The following is a 17,013-nucleotide window of genomic DNA, read 5'->3' as shown; positions in this document are numbered from 1 at the left end:
ATAAGAGAGTGGAGGACACACTTGAATATTAATGAGAGATTGTTTCTGCTCCTCTAGTGAGTAAATTGGCTGTTGCCTTTGTTCTTGTGAAGCTCATTAACTTGCTAAGATTCTTTTTTGCAAGTTTTAATGTGCATAATATTCTTGGTTTATTCATTCTCCATATGAATTAGGTCAAGAATCCCATTTCTGATATTTTCTTTCTATTACACAACAACTGATTGTCTTTGGTTCAAAGATTCAAATTCATACATCTTGATTTGGTGCTTTCCATATTGTTCATTTAATTCTTGAATGTGGGTTTTCAAGTTACCAATTACTTGAAGGTTCACATCAGTTTTGGTATCAGAGCAAAGGGACGTCCAAACAAGGTAGATTCTCTATTTGATTTTTGTTCTTTGTGTTTCTTACCTTCTTCATATTTGCTGTTTGGCTCTTGGGGTTTAGTTGGACCTGTTTGTTTAAAAATTTGTTTTGTTGGGTTTGTCTTAGGGTTTTGGGTTAATCAAGCCAAAGCGATTATTCTAGCCATCCATTTTGCTTCCTTCATTTTGATATTAAGCATGAGAGATTATCTGGTTCATTGAGTTCGACTTACCAATTTGGCTTGAAACTGTACCAGCAATATTTGGGTGTGTTTAAGACGTTGGGTGTAAATTTTGGGGGTTGTTTGATATCGTTTGCCTGCTGAACCAAAATTTTGCGGCAGACCCGATCAAATTATGTTCACATAGCAAATAGACCCAGAAATTCTTGAAAATTTACAAGGTGTTTATACCCCATATCAGTAGTTCCCACATTAAATTTCAGCTTAAAATTCAACCATTTGCATAGGGAACCAAAATTTTGCGGCAGAATCGATCAAAATAAGTTCATATAGCAAATATACCCAGAAATTTCTGAAAATTTACCGGGTGTCTATACCCCATATAAGTAGTTCCCAAATTAAATTTCAGCTTAAAATTCATCCGTTTGTGTGGAGAACCAAAATTTTGCGGTAGACCCGATCAAATTAAGTTTACATAGCAAATCAGCCCCGAAATTCCTGAAAATTTACAGGCCATTTGTGCCACATTTGAGCTATTCTCAAATTAAATTTCAGCTCAAAATTTAATCGTTTGTGTGGGGAACCAAAATTTTGCGGCAGACACAATTATATTTGATTTACATAGTAAGTCTGTCAAGAAAAGGCTGAAATTCTTGCAGCAATTAGTTAGTATTGGGTTGCATTTGCCTACTCAGTTTCAGATCAAAATACACTCATTTGCTTGGTGATTCTAAATTTATGCAATTCTTGGTGTATTGTGTGAACTGCTGGTAATTGTGATAAGTTGGTGGCAAACTTGGATATTTAAGCTTAATATCTCTACTTTAGGTTGTCTCTTTTCCAGCTTATTACTCTTTTATTTTGGTGTCTTCTTTCTTGATTCCTATTGCATTACATTTCCATACTTGAGCTTTTCTTTTCTTGACTTCTTGAATCACATTATTGTTTTCTTGATTACTCGTTTTGATCCGTCACGTTCAAGAATTTTATTGTGTGTTAAATTTTTGTGGGTACAGTCTTGGTTTCAGTTACTTGAGTTTGATAAGAACTTGTGGACATAGCCAAGAGAGGTAAAAGGCACAGAGTGGTGAGTTCATAAGAGGGAAAAAGCCTTGTTGAGTTAAACACGAGTGGAGTGTCCTCTGTTGAGTGTAAACACGTAAGGGAGTGAGTGAGGTATTTTCTTTACACTAACCATTTTCTTGCAGGTCTGAAAACATGTCTAGAAGGGGTGATGGTAGTGAGGGGGAAGGTGAAAATCCATTCTACATGCAGTGTCAGACAACAATTTTAAAGAATCAATGTTGTGTTCAATGAAATCATAGATAGCTTGGAAAGATTGGAGCAAAGATATACGCAAAATGAGACAAGGCCAAATAGGAGGGTTATTGTACCTCCAGTAGTTGTATCTTATGTAGTTGAGGTTGATAACTTTGTTTTTGAGGTTGAAAGACCTAGGAGGGGTAGATATGAGAGAAGAGTCAAGATAGGAGGAATGGGGATAGGAGGATAAGAAGAGAGGAAAGAGAGAGGGATAGGGTAGATGACAATATCAAAAGTATTAAAATGAGCATCCCTTCTTTCCAAGGGAAAAATGATCCTGATATGTATCTTCAATGGGAAAGGAAGGTAGAAGTGTGTTTGATTGTCATCACTATTCAGAGGAAAAGAAAGTAAAGTTAGCAGAGAATTTACTGATTATGCTTTGGTATGGTGGGATCAAGTGTTGATTAGTAGAAGGAGAAATTATGAGCAATCAATTGCAACCTGGTGTGATATTAAAACTATAATGAGGAAGAGATTTGTTACTAGTCATTACTATAGAGAGCTACATCAGAGGTTACAAAGATTGACTCAAGGTTCTAAAAGTGTTGAAGATTATCATAAAGAAATGGAAATTGCTACGATTAGAGCAAATGTGGAGGAGGATAGAGAAGCCACCATGGCTAGATTCTTGAATGGGCTAAACAAAGAGATTGCTCATATTGTTGAGTTACATCACTATATTGAGTTGGAGGATATGGTCCACATGGCTATGAAGGTAGAAAGGCAACTTAAATGCAAGTCAAAATTTGGAGGAAATGCAGGTACTTCTTTATCTTGGAAGTCAAACTGGAAGAAGGAGGATAGGAAAAGGCTTTTAGCAACTATAAGAAAAATGAGGATAAGGATAAGGAAAAGAAGGTGGAGAAGAAATTTGTAGAAAGTAAAGGAAAGGAGGTTGCAACTACTACCCAAATAGAGATGTGAAGTGTTTTAGGTGTTTGGACGGTGGACACATAGCTTCTCAATGCACTATCAAGAGTGTCATGTTCATGTGAGAATATGGTGTGATAGAAACAGAGGAGGAAATTGTGAGTGATTCCACATCTTCAGGAGGAGGATGCAGAGGTAGAATATCTTTGAAGGAAGTGCTCTAGTGATTATGAGAGCATTAAATACTCAAGTAAAGGAGGATGTTGGTGATGAATTGCAAAGAGAAACAATTTTTCATACAAGGTGTCTTATCCAAGACAAAGCTTGTAGTGTCATCATTGATGGGGGAAGTTGTGCCAATGTTGCTAGTACTATTTTGGTGCAGAGACTAAGGTTGAGGACTTCGAAACACCCTAGACCCTATAAATTGCAGTGGTTGAATGAATGTGGTGAGGTGAAAGTAACAAAACGAGTACTGATTTCCTTTGCAATAGGAAAGTATCAAGATGAGGTTATGTGTGACGTGGTTCCAATGCAAGCTGGCCATTTATTACTTGGCCAACCATGGCAATTTGATAGAAAGGTGATCCATGATGGGTATAAAAATAGGTATTCTTTTGAAATGAATGGAAGGAAAATCATTTTGGCACCTATGACACCAAAACAGATTTATGAAGACCAAACAAGGCTTAAGCAAGCAATGGGTGAGGAAAAATCAAGAGTGGCTGAAAAGAGAGTAGAGAAGAAAAGAAGGAGTGAAAAGAAATTGAGTGAAAATGTTGTGAGTGAGCAAGACAAGGGTGGTTGTGAGGAAAGAAAAGATAGTAAAGAAAACATTCCAAGAGTGCTTGAAAAAGGTGAATCTTCGGCGCAAAAGGAGAGCTGTGCGGAAAGAGGGGAGAGAAAATTAAGCTTGTATGCTAAAGGAAGAGATGTGAGGAATGCCATGTTTGCCAACAAGCAAATGTTATTAATTGTGTTTAAGGACTCTTGTTTATCCACATTTGACCTTGACCCCAATTTGCCTAGTGTTGTTGTCTCCCTTTTGCAGGAATATGAGGATGTACTACCTGAGGAGATGCCAGCTGGACTACCACCTATTCGAGGGATTGAGCATCATATTGATTTTGTACCTGGAGCAGTTATTCCCAACCGTCCAGCCTATAAAAGTAACCCTGAAGAAACCAAAGAATTACAAAGGCAAGTTGAGGAATTGCTAGCTAAGGGATATGTGAGAGAAAGTATGAGCCCTTGTGCTGTACCCGTCCTTTTGGTACCAAAGAAAGATGGCACATGGCGCATGTGTGTGGATTGTAGGGCGGTCAACAAAATCACTGTTTGGATGAACTTTGTGGTGCTTGTGTTTTTACCAAAATTGACTTGAAAAGCGGATATCATCAAATTCGCATGAAAGTAGGTGATGAATGGAAGACTGCATTTAAAACAAAACATGGACTATATGAGTGGTTAGTGATGCCTTTTGGGCTAACTAATGCTCCTAGCACTTTTATGAGATTGATGAATCATGTGTTGCGTGCTTTTATTGGAAAATTTGTTGTTGTTTATTTTGATGATATATTGGTTTACAGTAGAGGCATGGATGAACATATGCATCATTTAAGGGCTGTATTCGATGTGTTAAGAAAGGAAAAATTATATGCTAACTTGAAGAAATGTTCATTTTGCATGGAAAAAGGTTGTCTTTTTAGGATTTGTCATTAGTGCTAATGGTGTTGAAGTTGATGATGAAAAAATTAGAGCTATTAGAGACTGGCCCATTCCAAAGACTGCATCTGAAATACGTAGTTTTCATGGACTAGCTAGTTTCTATAGAAGATTTATTAAGAATTTCAGTACCATTGCAGCACCATTGAATGATCTTGTAAAAAAGAATGTTAATTTTGTTTGGGAACAGAAACAAGATGATGCTTTTCACAAAATTAAAGAGATGTTATGTTAAAGCTCTGTGTTGGCTTTACTGATTTTTCTAAAAGTTTTGAGATTGAGTGTGACGATCGGGAATAGGTATTGGAGCCGTTTTAATGCAGAAAAAGAGACCAATAGCATACTTTAGTGAGAAGCTTAATGGAGCAGCTTTAAACTATTCTACATATGACAAGGAGTTGTATGCATTGGTACGTGCCTTGGAAACATGGCAACATTACCTTTGGCCAAAGCAATTTGTCATCCACACAGATCATGAGTCATTGAAGCATATCAAGGGGCAAAATAAGTTGAGTAGGCGTCATGCAAAATGGGTTGAGTTCCTTGAGACCTTCCCATATGTGATTCAATACAAACATGGGAAAGAAAATGTGGTGGCTGATGCCTTATCTCGAAGGAACAGATTCGAGGACGAATCATTTTGAAGCGGAGGGGAATGATGAGAATCAAGCTACATCCACGACAAAGGATTTCATCCAAGGTCCAATTACTAGAGCTAGAGCTAAATCACTTCAGAATTTAATTTGTGAAATCATAAGGAGCAAGGATTATAAGCTGGAATGGCATGAAGAAAAATGTAAAGGATTAAATTTGATGAAAATTATGCTTAGAAGTGACCAGGTGTCATGTGGAGCATTAGATTACATGGAATAACCTGTGGACATGCATGCACTAGATCCAACCCATGTACATGTATCTGCTGGCACCTTTTTCAAGGAATATTCCATCTGTTATAAACACCTCTCTTTTGGACTTAAATGCCCTTATTTGCTGCTGTATTAAATTTACTTTTTGTAAGGAGTTTTTAGTCTTTTGATAGATTAATTTTTGTTTGGACTTAAAGCTCCTTACAGCTGTTACTAAAGTAGGGATATTTTTGTCTTTAGCTTTGAAGCCAAAAGGCTATAAATACAAGTGTAATAAGAGAGTGGAGGACACACTTGAATATTAATGAGAGATTGTTTCTGCTCCTCTAGTGAGTAAATTGGCTGTTGCCTTTGTTCTTGTGAAGCTCATTAACTTGCTGAGATTCTATCTTGCAAGGTTTAATGTGCATAATATTCTTGGTTTATTCATTCTCCATATGAATTAGGTCAAGAATCCCATTTCTGATATTTTCTTTGAATTACACAACAATCTGATTGTGCTGGTTCAAAGATTCAAATTCATACATCTTGATTTGGTGCTTTCCATATTGTTCATTTAATTCTTGAATGTGGGTTTTCAAGTTACCAATTACTTGAAGGTTCACATCAATAAAGATGAAAATAGATGAATATTATGATTTTTTTAATTTATTAACTTTTATTTATTAAATTTCAACTTTTATTTTTGTTTTATATAAATAATTTAGTATAATAAAGGCTTAATGGCACAATATAATGCATAATTAAAATTTTATCATATTTATTATTACATTTATGAATTTTTAAAGTTTAAATTTGATTAAAATCATATTTACATTATACACATGCTTAATCTAATTCCACAGCTCTTAACTAAATTTAATAATATTATGATTTAATTAAAGAGATTACCATGTGATAAATATTCAAGATATTATGTGATATTAATCTATTAATTATAATTATAATCGACTCAATTACATGTGTGTATATATATATATACACACTATCTAATTTCATGACTCACAATTAAACTTAATAATATTATGATTTAATTAAAAAGATTACTATGTGATATAAATTCAAGATATTATATGATATCAATATATTAATGACAATTATAATAAACTCAATAGTATTATGATTTAAATTTAAAATATTAATAATTTAATTTTTTGAAAATAAGTGGACAATATTAAGTAGAAAAAGAAATAAGAGATAAATTTTTAAATGATGCATAAAAAGAAAGTGCTGAAAAAGAGAAGAGAGTAATAATAATAGATAGATAGCTTAGTATTAAAATTGAATATTAATCATTTAAATGTCTAAACATAAAAGAGAAATAGTCAAAGAGATTAGAATAAAGAGAGACTATATATAGAGAAAGTAATAATAATTGTTGGATATATTAGTGTTAATTTGAAGCATAATATCTTAAAAGTTTAAAATTTTGATAGAAGAGGAAGAGAGGGAGAGAGATAAGCTTCATGTTTTAAATTACAACAACATCAAAGTCTGTAATTTAAATTACCGGCGAACAAGTTTTCGTAGGTAAATTTTTTTAGTTTTTTAGAATTTTTTTCTCTATTTTTTCTTAATATTACTTACGAAAAACTTTTCGTTGGTAATTACTGATAAAAAATTGTTCGTAGGTATTTTTTAAAAATTTTATTTTATATTTTCTCCTTAATATTACCTATGAAAAGTGTTTCATTGGTAATTACAGACAAAAAAAATTCGTAACTTTATTTTTTTAGTTTTTTAGAATTTTTTTTCTCTATTTTCTCCTTAATATTACCTACGAAAATTTTTTCGTTGGTAGGGTTTGTTAGTAATTACCGGCTAAAAGTTTTCATAAGTAAATTTTTTTTAGTTTTTTAGAATTTTTCTTCTCTATTTTCTCCTTAATATTACTTACAAAAAGCGTTTCGTTGGTAATTATGGACAAAAAAAATTCGTAGCTAAATTTTTTAAGCTTTTTAGAATTTTTTTTCTCTATTTTCTCCTTAATATTACCTATGAAAAACTTTTCGTTAGTAATTACCAATGAAAAGTTTTCATAGCTAGAATTTTTTGAGCTTTTTAGAAATTTTCTTCTCTATTTTCTCCTAAATATCACATACGAAAAACTTTTCGTTAGTATGAAAAAGTTTTTGCAGGTAAATTTTTTTTTTTTTAGAATTTTTCTTCTCCATTTTTTTCTTAATATTGTGTACGAAAAGCTTTTTCGTAGGTATTTTTTAAAAAAATTTTGTTTTCTATTTTCTCCTTAATATTACCTACGAAAAACGTTTTATTGATAATTACCAATGAAAAAATTCGTAGCTAAATTTTTTGAGGTTTTTAGAATTTTTTTTCTTTATTTTTTCCTTAATATTACCTACAAAAAACTTTTCGTTGGTAATTACCGACGAAAAAGTTTTCGTAGGTAAATTTTTTTAGTCTTTTAGAATTTTTCTTCTCAATTTTTTTCTTAATATTACTTACGAAAAGCTTTTCGTTGGTAATTACCAATGAAAAATTATTCAAGGGTTTTTTTTTAAAATTTTATTTTCTATTTTCTCCTCAATAGTACCTATGAAAGTGTTTCGTTGGTAATTACCGACGAAAAAAATTCGTAGCTAATTTTTTGTGCTTTTTAGAATTTTTTCTCTCTATTTTCTCTTTAATATTACCTATGAAAAGCATTTCGTTGGTAATTACAGACGAAAAAAATTTATAGGTATTTTTTGTAAGTTTTATTTTCTATTTTCTCCTTAATATTACTTACGAAAAGCATTTCGTTGGTAATTATCGACCAAAGATTTGGTCGTAATTTTTTTTATTTTTTCGCTAATTTTTTCGCCAATGTTAGGCACCACTTTTACCTACGAAATTACATCATCGATAAAATATTCGTCGGTAATTAGTCGGTAATTTCGTCGGTAAAAATTATTTTAAATTTTATTTTTCTTTTTCGTCAATAAAGCATTGGTAAATCGTCAGTAAATTACTAATAAAATTTTTTGGTCGGTAATTTTTGTAGTTATTTTTAACATTTATTGTAGTGAAAGTTCACATAAAAGAGAACTAATCAAAGAGATTGGAAGGAAGAGAGACTACATATAGAGAGAAAGTAATAATAATTGTTGAATATATTAGTGTTAATTTGAAGCATAATATTTTAAAAGTTTAATATTTTCATAGAAGAGGAAGAGAGGAAGAGAGATATGCTTCATATTTTAAATTACACCAACGTCAAAAGTATGTAATTTTAATTTATTTAGTAATTTAATATAGATAAATAGTTCACAATAATTTTTATATATTTATTATCTAATATTCTAAATTTTTTCTCATATAAAAATTAACTTATTTTTTAAAAAAATAAATCTAAAGCACAAATAACCATATAATTATAAATATATTTTATATATTGTTTATATCATATTTTTAAATAATATATTATTTTCAAAATAATTATAAACAAAATAAATGTATTTATAATATTATGAAATTATAATAATTAATGTAAATATTTTTATAAACGAGTCTATAAACGAATCTACAAACGAGCCTATAAATGAGTTAGCTTGTAAATCTGTTTAATGAGCCAGCTCGCGAGTTTATAAATAAGCCGAACTCGAACTCGAGCTGAGTCGAATATTGTTGAACTCGAGTTTGGCTCGTTTATTAAACGAACCTAAAATTCGAGCTCGAACTCGGTTCATTTAGAAAATGAGTCAAACTAAGCCGAGTTTTTATCGAGCCGAACCTCTAGTAACTCACGAGTGGCTTAATTCATTTACACCTCTTATATAAATATATTTATTTTACATTTTGTTTTATTACCAAGAAACTCCCATTAATAAATGAATGTCAAGTGTGTATATATATATATATATATATATATCTTCAGTGTTTTACATTTAATCAATAAATAATGATCACATATATACTAAATTATTATACAGTAACATTTCATACTTAACATGCATGTATTATTTTTATGTAATAATCAAATATAATTTTCTAAATATATAAGTAAATATATAAATCACAGTTATATCATACCTAGGAATGGCATATTTGAGATGGGCAAAGTGAATTTATTTATTTATTTTTTAACTTAACTGAAATTTAAATTCATTACTTCATAATTTTGCACCAATCAATTAGCTAGAACTAAACCAAAACTTGGTCGCAATTTAAGCATAAGCGCATGTTGATCTAAGTATAGCAATTAAAATTAGATATATTTCTTAGCCATCAGTCGGAGATGCTCCCTTTGGTGCACAGCAATACCTGGCAGCACATTATCGGTGTCTATGTCCTCCCTTGTCATCTCAGCAGGCATTTCCCAATCAAATTTGTAGAGAAGATTAGCGAGTGAAAGATCCATATTGGCAATTCCTATAAATATTCCGGGACAAATTCTTCTACCAGCGCCAAATGGTATAAGCTCATAATCTTGTCCTTTCATGTCAATATAACTATCCAAAAATCTCTCAGGACAGAACTCCAACGGGTTTTCCCAAGCCTCAGGATCTCTTCCAATTGCCCATGCATTCACATAAACTAGGATTTTTGCAGGTATATCATACCCACGTAAAGTGCACTAATCAACTGTTTCTCTTGGGATTAGTAATGGAACTGTTGGTTGTAGTCTTATCGTTTCTTTCACCACAGCCTCGAGGTAAGGCAATTGTTGAATATCGTCTTCACCTACAAAACCTTTTTTTTCCAATTAAGCTTCTAATTTCTTCTTGAACTTCTTTCATTGTTTCAGGATTTTTCATTAGAAAACTCATGGCCCAAATCACAGCTGCATGCACTTGTGTCTGTTCCAGCAACAAATATGTTCTGCATGGAGATAAATTTAAAAATGAAAATATTATAATGACAGCGGAAGCTCAAATATTAGTAATTGAATTCAACCAAAAAGGAAAAAAAGGAAATAGTTCACATGTAAGTCTTATTCTTGATGTGGTTACTCACTATATCAACAATAGCATTGTAGTTATTACTTATAACAGAAAATGAAGGAATGAACGAATAGTATATATGATGACGGGTGATGAGGTCAAGGAGAATCAGCAATAATTAGTAATAAAATATCGAGTTTGGATTCCATTACCATGAGAATTGCTTTGATGTGTTCATAGGTCCGTTGAACTTTAGAAGAACGATCCTTGCAAATTTGTAGTGCAACATCAAGAATGTTCTCGTACTCGGGCTTTTCCCTCTTGAGATCGAGGTGCTCATCGATGAGCTTTTGGTAGAAAACATCAAATTCATGGAAATTCTTTTCAAGTCGTGAGAGCAGTCCACAGAGTTTATCAACAACCCAGCCAATGTAAGGAATATAATTTGAAAAGAAAAATCCCACAAACATGGCCTGAGTTTCATTAAGCAACGCATGAAACCTCTTGGCTTCTTTTCCTCCTTCCTCGAACCCCTTTCCAAAGGCAACTCTGCATATTGCAGAAATTGTAAGAGCCATCATGGCTTCAGTCAAGTTTACAGGTTTAGAATCATCAGCTAATTTCGATATACTTTCAAGCATACGTGAAACTTCGTCTTCTCTAATGGGACGAAAGTCCTGGACTCGATTTGAGTTGAAGAGATGAACAACACATATTTTTCTCATCTCCCTCCAATAAGCATCATAGAGTGCAAAAGCCAAATCTAAACCATTGTAGGATAATTTTTGTAGACCAAGCAAGCGAGGTCTACTACAAAATTCAAGATCTTGGGTTTTCAGTACCTCTTTTGCCATTTTGGCTGAAGAGACTGTTAGAGTTTGCTGTTAGGAATGTGATTCAAATCACTAACGGCTAGTAGGAAGTGGTCTTGATGAGTTTAGTAATAAATCTCATGATTGCAGGAACTGTTACTAGTTATCCTCATTTTGTGGGAATGTTATTAAGTGTCGTTCTATTTTCTAGGAGTTCAGTTATATGAGTGTGGCTATTTATAGCTTATTTTGTTATGTCTGTGTGAGTGAGTCTTTTGATTTATTGAATAAAAAATCAGTTCACTTTGTTCTTGTGTTGTGTTATTTCTTTACACCTTCTAGTTTTTTTTCAAAAGTTTTTTTTATTCTAACATTTTGGTATCAGAGCCTGGTTCTTCTTTCTGGCTTGAACAACAATGGCCTCATCAGGATCCAACTCATTGCAGTCTATGATTCCAGTCTTCAAGGGTGAGAATTTCGATTTCTGGAGGATTAAGATGAGGACACTTTTCAAGTCTCAGGAGCTTTGGGAGGTGGTTGAAGATGGGTATAGTGAGACTGATGATGAAGCAAAATTGAGGGAGAATAGAAAGAAAGATGCAAAAGCACTCTTTTTCATTCAGCAAGGACTTCATGAAAGTGTTTTTTCAAGAATTTCAGCAGCAGAAAGTTCAATGGAGGCGTCGAAGATTCTAGAAACTGAATTTCAGGGTTCATCCAAAGTTATTATGGTCAAACTCCAGTCGTTGAGAAGGGAGTTTGAGACACTGTCAATGCAATCCGGTGAATCGGTTCAGGAATTTTTATCGAGAATAAGAGTAGTTGTTAATCACATGAAGTCGTACGGAGAAGAGATCACGGATGGGACTGTCATTGCAAAGATCTTGAGAAGTCTCACTCCAAGATTTGATCACGTAGTTGCAGCAATTGAGGAGTCAAAGGATCTGTCAATCTACTTTGTGGATGAACTCATGGGGTCACTGTAGGCACATGAGGATCGATTGAACAGATCACAAGAGAAGAGTGAAGAAAAAGCTTTTGCCGTGAGAGATTCTACTCAAGATGAAGGGAGAAACAACAGTAGCGGTAGAGGAAGAGGACGTGGTGGTTCAAGAGGAAGAGGCAGAGGCAGAGGTTAGGTGGAACAGAGGAAATGTTACACATGCGGCAAACAAGGTCATCTTGCAAGAGACTGCAAAAGTAGTCAAGCAGAGTTTGCTGTTGAAGAAACTGAAGCAACAGAAGAAGGTTTCTTCAAAATCTATCCCTTTCCTTTGTGCGTAGCCCTTCACCACTAGCCTTGCCTTGTGCTTTATTAGAGTCCCATCTGGATTAGATGAAGGGAGAAACAACAGTAGCGGTAGAGGAAGAGGACGTGGTGGTTCAAGAGGAAGAGGCAGAGGCAGAGGTTGGGTGGAACAGAGGAAATGTTACACATGCGGCAAACAAGGTCATCTTGCAAGAGACTGCAAAAGTAGTCAAGCGAGAGTTTCTTTGTTGAAGAAACTGAAGCAACAGAAGAAGAATTTCTGTTCATGGCGTTAATGGAGCATGGAAAGAAAGAAAAAGCTGTATGGTTCATAGATAGTGGTTGCTCTAACCACATGACTGGGATGAAAGAGATGTTTAGAGAGCTTGATGAAACTGAAAGAAGGATGATTCGTTTGGGAAACGACAAGCAAGTCCAAGTAGAGGGGAAAGGTATAGTTGAGGTAAAATCTATTTATGGGAAAAGTAAACTCATTTCTAATGTTCTATATGCTCCAGAGTTGGCCCACAATCTCTTGAGTGTGGGACAGCTTTTACTTAGTGGTTTTACTATTTTCTTTGATGAAACATGCTGCACTATTACTGAGAAAGCAACGGGTCATGTTTTGGCCAAAGTACATATGGCTGAAAATCGCATGTTCCCCTTAGTGTTCAGTGAACTGGAAAGTCATGCAATGGTCACTATGTCTAAGAATGCCTCTCAACTTTGGCATCTTCGATATGGTCACCTAAATACAACTGGATTGAGATTATTGGCTCAAAAGGAGATGGTTAGTGGTCTTCCACGAATTGAAACAACTAGGGTAGTATGTGAGGGATGCATGTATGGGAAGCAAAGCAAGAGGCCATTCCCAGTTGGTCAATCTTGGAGAGCAACTAAGCCGTTGGAGCTTGTACATGCCAATTTGTGTGGTCCCATGAGAACTGAGTCATTGGGTGGCAGTAAATTTTTCCTACTGTTTGACGATGATTATAGTAGGATGAGCTGGGTGTATTTTCTCAAATTTAAATCAGAAGCCTTTGAGTATTTCGTTAAGTTCAAGGCTCTTTTGGAAAAGCAGAAGGGAAGCAGCCTGAAGATTTTGCGCACTGACAGGGGAGGAGAGTTCACTTCTGAAGAATTTAATCAATACTGTGAGAAGCACGGAATTCACAAAGAGCTTACTGCACCTTACACTCCAGAGCAGAACGGAGTAGCGAAAAGGAAAAACAGAACAATTGTTGAAATGGCGAGAAGTATGCTGAAAGGTAAGGGGCTACCTGATAGATTTTGGGCGGAGGCGGTGACTACTGCCGTCTATTTGATCAATGTTTCACCAACAAAAGCTATTCTTAACAAAACTCCTTATGAGGCGTGGTCAGGTAAAAAGCCTTCAGTTGAGCATCTTAAAATTTTTGGGTGCATTGTGTACGTAATGATTAATGCACGTGAAAGACATAAGCTAGAAGAAAAATCAATTAAGTGCATTTTTATTGGTTATTGCTCACAAACTAAGGCTTATAGGGTCTATAATCCAGCAACTGGTAAAGTGATTATAAGCAGGAACACAGTGTTCAATGAGGAAGATTGTTGGCAATGGGAAGACGAAGGAAAAGCTCCTGTGTTTCAGATCAAAGATGGTGAGGAAATACATAGCAGGAAAACTGGAAGCATGACCACTTCAGAATCAAATTCTGCTGCAAGTCCAATTGGATCGAACTCAGTGAGTAGGTCAAGCGTTGGCCTAAATTTGTCTAACAATGTTGCAGGTTCATCGAATGGAGAAGCAGACAATGATGATGATGATAGTGAGACATCACCTATGAAGACAAGGTCACTTAGAGAGATTTATGAGTCATGCACTTTTGCTCTTTATGTTGCCGAACCCTCCTCTTATGAAGAAGCAGCAAAAAGGACAAAGTGGAGACTAGCAATGGAGGAGGAAATGTCAGCAATTGAGAAAAATGAAACCTGGAGTTTGGTTGAGCTACCAAAGAATAAGAAAGCTATAGGTCTGAAATGGGTATTCAAAACCAAATATAATCCAGATGGGACTCTAATAAAGCATAAGGCAAGGCTAGTGGTGAAGGGCTACGCACAAAGGAAAGGGATAGATTTTGAAGAAACCTTCTCTCCTGTGGCAAGATATGAAACAATACGAGTAATATTATCAATAGCGGCGCATCTCAAGCTTTGTGTCTACCAGTTTGATGTCAAGTCTGCCTTTCTTAATGGAGAACTAGGTGAGGAAGTTTATGTAGTTCAGCCTGACGGGTTTGTTAATCGAGAAAGTCCAGGTAAGGTCTTTAAACTTAAGAAAGCCTTATATGGACTTAAGCAAGCCCCTAGGGCGTGGTACATGAAAATAGATACATACTTTCTACAATGTGGGTTTAAAAGAAGTGAAAATGAGCCAACAATGTATATTAAGAGCTGTGGGGAGTATGATTTTTTGTTAGTATGTTTGTATGTTGATGATATGATTTATGTGGGGACTAACAGCTCCTTAATTATGGAATTTAAAAGTCAAATTATACAGAAGTTTGATATGATAGATCTGGGCGAGCTACACTATTTTTTGGGAATGGAAGTAAGGCAAAGTAAGGAGGGGATTTTCATAGTTCAAAAAAAGTATGCAATGGATCTTTTGAAGAAATTCAATCTGAACGGGTGCAAAGCAGTAGAGACACCCATGAATGTGAATGAGAAACTTCAGGAGGAAGATGGGTCTGGAGCTGCTGATGCGCAGAGATTCAGAAGTTTAGTTGGTGGTTTGATTTATCTCACGCATAAAAGACCGGATATCATGTTTGCTGTGAGTTTGGTATCAAGATTTATGCACAAACCAACAAAACACCATTATGGAACAGCTAAGAGAGTGTTAAAGTATGTTGCAGGAACTCTAGATTTGGGGATTTGGTATTGTCAAACTAAATCTCTGAAACTGGAGGGTTATTGTGATAGTGATTGGGCGGGTTCATTAGTTGATAGAAAGAGTACAACAGGATTCTGCTTTACACTTGGGTCAAGAGTAGTCACATGGAGGTCAAAGAAGCAACCTACGGTTGTCATATCATCGTGCGAAGCAGAATATGTAGCTGGAGGAGCAGCAGCATGTGAAGCTGTGTGGATGAGAAAACTTTTGCTTGACCTTGGCATGAAGCAAGAGGGGGCAACTGAGATTTACAGTGACAGTAGCTCAGCTATAGCTATGACAAAAAATCCCGTCTTTCATGGTCGAGCTAAGCACATAGAAATAAAGCACCATTTTATAAGGGAGCTAGTAGCTAAGGAGGAAATCAGCTTGAAATTCTGCAATTCAGATGAGCAGTTGGACATCTTCACAAAGGCGCTGCCATATTCCAAGTTTAGTTATTTAAGAAGCAAGCTTGGGATGGGAGAATTTGAATCAAGAGGGGGTGTTAGGAATGTGATTCAAATCACTAACGGCTAGTAGGAAGTGGTCTTGATGAGTTTAGTAATAAATCTCATGATTGCAGGAGCTGTTACTAGTTATTCTCATTTTGTGGGAATGTTATTAAGTGTCGTTCTATTTTCTAGGAGTTCAGTTATATGAGTGTGGCTATTTATAGCTTGTTTTGTTATGTCTGTGTGAGTGAGTCTTTTGATTTATTGAATAAAAAATCAGTTCACTTTGTTCTTGTGTTGTGTTATTTCTTTACACCTTCTAGTTTTTTTCAAAAGTTTTTTTTATTCTAACATTTGCTTCAAACCTAGTCTTAAGGACATGAGGGGCCCATATCTCTTGGAAAGTTGCCATAGACACTTCTGAATGTTGGAGTTATCGAAGCTGGAATAGGTTTCCTACGAAGGGAAGACACTTGGGTCCAAGAAGGAGACAAGAGGTAGTTCTGTGTTTTTTAAGAACAAACAAGAGGAAGATAGGGAGAAGTAGAAGGAAGATGATCAGTAAACCCAATATTGTGATCTATGGAGGGTAAAAGAGAGCTAATTACTATGAGTATGAATAGAAAATTACATTTGAAAAAAGTAAAGACTATCACACGTGGAAAACGCGTAATCACGAAAAAATGTCAGATTTTTCATGTTTTCAATTTTATCTATTACTTTTTTTTTTAAATTATGTTTCGTGTTTTCACGTTTTTTTAGTTTTTGTAATTTTATAAAAAAATACATTTTTTACTCAAATTTTTAACTATTATTTTTTAATTGAAAAAATTTATAATTCTTTATTATATAATTAATCAAGTAGCATTTAGCTTCTTAAGCAATTAATGAATGAGAGTGTCATCATTTGGTTCGCAAAGTCTAATTTGATTGTTCTTGTGAGGTATAGCGACTGTAGGCTTACATATATATATATATATATATATATATATATATATATATATATATATATATATATATATATATATATATATATATATTCTAATTTTTTTAGATCATGTTATTCGTAACCGTAATCATGATTAATTTTTTTTATTCATAATAATAATAATAATAATAATAATAATAATAATAATAATAATAATGCTTTTCACGAGTTTAACCTTTATAACATTTTGGATTTTAATGGCAATTGGATGTTGATATTTTGAAAAAAAATAAAGCTTTTGAATTGTTTTTTAAAAAATTTTTAATTTATAAACTGTTTTAGTTAACTAATTTTAATAAACATCGATAAAAATTTTTTAAAAAAACTTTCATAAGAATTTTTTTTTAGAAATTATGAATTTCTAATTTTAATTACTCG

At 33.9% G+C, this 17,013-nt stretch overlaps 1 pseudogene; it reads right to left on the bottom strand.

Annotated features, from left to right (window-relative positions):
* Nucleotides 1–9,397: 9,397 nt before the first annotated feature.
* On the bottom strand, nucleotides 9,398–16,727 carry LOC110666726 (cytochrome P450 83B1-like; annotated as a pseudogene).
* Between the last annotated feature and the right edge of the window lie 286 nt (nucleotides 16,728–17,013).

The sequence above is a fragment of the Hevea brasiliensis genome, chromosome 12 (genome assembly GCF_030052815.1).
Source record: "Hevea brasiliensis isolate MT/VB/25A 57/8 chromosome 12, ASM3005281v1, whole genome shotgun sequence".
NCBI lineage: Eukaryota > Viridiplantae > Streptophyta > Magnoliopsida > Malpighiales > Euphorbiaceae > Hevea > Hevea brasiliensis.
Note: the sequence above shows the minus strand (reverse complement) of the source record. Positions and strands in the feature narration are given on the sequence as shown.